Genomic DNA, 3,096 nt, shown 5'->3' with positions numbered 1-3,096 from the left:
ATTTTATTCCCCTTTTCAAACAAAAATTGATCAGTCTTAAATTTACATAGCGAAAGTAGATAGCAGTTAAGTTGACTAAAAGTCTCTATGGGTTCGATATCTCTTGTATTACTTTGATAAAGTATGTGCACTTGCGGATAAACTAACACACGAAGCATCACATCAAGTTTTTGGCGCCATTGTCGGGGACTTTTATTAGTCAACATCGTAACTCAAATGTTGCACTGTATAGATTAAGGCATTTCATTTTATTATAACTGGTTGTATGCCCAACACTCACTCTAATGCAAAGGAGTTAGAATAAATTATCCCTGAAGTCGAGTGTTATATTCATAACAAATGCCGAATACGTGAACATAGAGCCATATTTGAACCCATGCCTGAAACTCATAACCGTCAACTCAAGGACTATGCAGTTCTGTCTAAGGACGAACTGCACTTAAGCATTGTTCCACCTGCAATCCAGGTAAACACTTTTGAATTGAAACCGTCTTTGGTGCAAATTATGCAACAGAACCATTTCTATGGAAATCCCACAAAGGATCCAAATCTTTATTTATCAGTATTCGTACAGTATGCAAACACATTAAAGAGTAGTGGTGCTCATCCAAAAGGCATTAGACTATGTTTATTTCCATTTTCCCTAAGAGATAAAGCCAGAGCATGGCTACAGTCTCTACCCGCGAACTCAATCACCACTTGGAATGAACTCAAAAGGGTATTCCTAGCCATATATTTTCCACCAAGAAAAACAATAGTATTAAGGAATCATATAACTACATTTAAACAAGTCGGAGGAGAATCACTTTTTGATACATGGGAAAGATATAAAGATATGATAAGACTATGTTCTCATCATAGATTGGAACAATGGCTTATCATTCATACTTTCTACAATGGTCTACTATACAACACTAGAATAACCATAGATGTTGCTACTGACAGAGCCTTAATGAACAAACCCTTCGAGGAAGCCTACCAACTTATCGAAAAAATGGCTCAAAATCATTACCAATGGGTAATTGAAAGAGTTCAAGTCGAGGAAACCCAACAGAAAGGATGAATGTTCAAAGTCAATGGAATTGATAATGTAAATGCTAAATTCGAGGTACTTATCTCACTAAATTCTCATCAATTCTCTTGGATCTTTGGTTGTCTGAAGTCCTACCAATGTAGGCAAGAAGATTGAGTTGCTTTGAGGTCAAATCGAAGCTACTCAGTTGACACACCTCAAAGTTCAACTCCACATATCTCTCTCTATATTTGGAGTTAGTTAAAATGGAGGTGATATTCGTGATCTACGCTATTTTATATTTTAGATCATGTCCTCCTTTTTCATTTATTTTATGGTGATGATTGAACCAGTCCGGCCAGGGTCATCGAAGAAGATGATCGGCCTTTGGCCCCGGCAGCGATGTGGCACGGCTCAGAACCATTGATTCATTTTAAAATGTTTTAATCTGAGGCGTCCAAAGTGATTACCACGCGTGTGGAACATTTGACTTGGTGTATGGTGGAACGCGCGCTCAAATCCACTTTATCGGCCACCTCAATTAATGAGAGAGATCAAGTGGTCCACGTTTTTTTCATTTTCTGATTTTAATTTTTATTTCTTTGATTTTCATTAATTCATATTAATTTTAATATTGATCTAAAAAATATGAGAGTTTCACCAAAAAAATTTAAATAAAATCCTCTTTCATATTTTGAATTAAAATTATTTTTTGGATCATTATTAATATTTTTCATGATTTAATTGATTTTGTGGATATTTTTAATTGTTTAAAAATACTTTTAAGTTTCCAAAAATTCTGAAATTTTTTCCCCAAGGTCCTTTAACCTTGTTTGACCTATGATAAATCTCATGGCCATTTCTTTGGTGTTTTGATGAGGTTTTAGGAAATTGACCAACCATATTTAATTTAATGTATTATTTTTAGTATTTTTAATTGAATAAATGCCAAATGAATTATGTAGAGCCATTTTGGTTGACTTTGGAAGTTTGACTTGTGTTATTGGGCCTTGGTCAAGGTTGATTTGACTCTATTAAGTTAAGATCATTGGATTTAGGGGATTGATGGAATGTACATTCCATCTCCCAAAATGAATGAATGATCTTAATTTGGTAAAAATCCTTCTTTGTCCAATTTGAGTTTGATCCATTTCCCCTCCCTCTTCATCTTATTCCCCTTCTTTATGCATTCATGTCATGGACCTATGATATCTCAATATCTTAAGGCTAGTTGATTGCAAAATTAACATAAGTATGGATGAGATTAGGCCCCCACTTTTGCATATTCTTTTTGTGTGTGGTATGTTTCATGAGTATAGTTCATCATACTATGTCTCTAACATGCATTAACACCAAAATTCTATTGCCCGACCTCAAATAGTTGTGACTTCTACATAAGTCCAATTTCGATTGCTTAATATAGCGCTAAATTTTGACACAAAAGGCATAGCATTCTAGTTAGTGAGATTGTAAGTCTCCCCTCTTTCATGGTATTGTGTGGAAACTTGGCCTTTTTTCCTTCCTTTGGAAGATGTCTTGGTTCAAGGATCCATGCTTGTGATAAGTGGGTTGAGTGTTCTCCAAAGAATGACTTAAAGCAAAAGTAATACTAACTCCTAACTCATTAACAACTAACACTTAATTCCAAATCACTTACTTTTAATGCACTTTATTTTTTAAGCCTTATTCATTTGCCATTATTCATGTCATTCTAATTGTTTATGTTAATGTCATTTTCACTTTGTCCACTTGGACCATATTTTGTGATATATTTTGTTTGTGAATATTGTGTTTGTTTGTGTGGTATTTGACCATTAATGTACATAATAAAAACAAAAACCCTAAAAAATATCTTGTGTGGACTGTTGGTTTGATTTGAGACTATTGGACTTAGAATTTAGGTAACACTCCTTATGCAAAAGACTTGGTCAATGCCAACTTTCATGTCACCAAGTGTTTATAGTTTGAAACTTCATCTGCAACATGGTCATTGTGAAGCTGTTACTTTGAACCTGTGACTTATGGCATCTTGAAATTCATCTGCTACTTGGGCAAATTTGAAGAAGCTTATGGAATTGCTAATC

At 34.4% G+C, this 3,096-nt stretch overlaps 1 non-coding gene across 1 annotated transcript; it reads right to left on the bottom strand.

Moving 5' to 3' along the window:
- Window positions 1-756: 756 nt before the first annotated feature.
- LOC127109407 (small nucleolar RNA R71) lies at window positions 757-864 on the bottom strand. Its single transcript, XR_007796703.1, has one exon. It is a non-coding gene; the product is annotated as a small nucleolar RNA R71 (small nucleolar RNA).
- Window positions 865-3,096: the final 2,232 nt, after the last annotated feature.

Source organism: Lathyrus oleraceus, chromosome 7 (genome assembly GCF_024323335.1).
Source record: "Lathyrus oleraceus cultivar Zhongwan6 chromosome 7, CAAS_Psat_ZW6_1.0, whole genome shotgun sequence".
NCBI classification, from domain to species: Eukaryota; Viridiplantae; Streptophyta; class Magnoliopsida; order Fabales; family Fabaceae; genus Lathyrus; species Lathyrus oleraceus.
The sequence above is the reverse complement of the archived record's forward strand: the minus strand, read 5'-3'. Positions and strand labels throughout refer to the sequence as shown.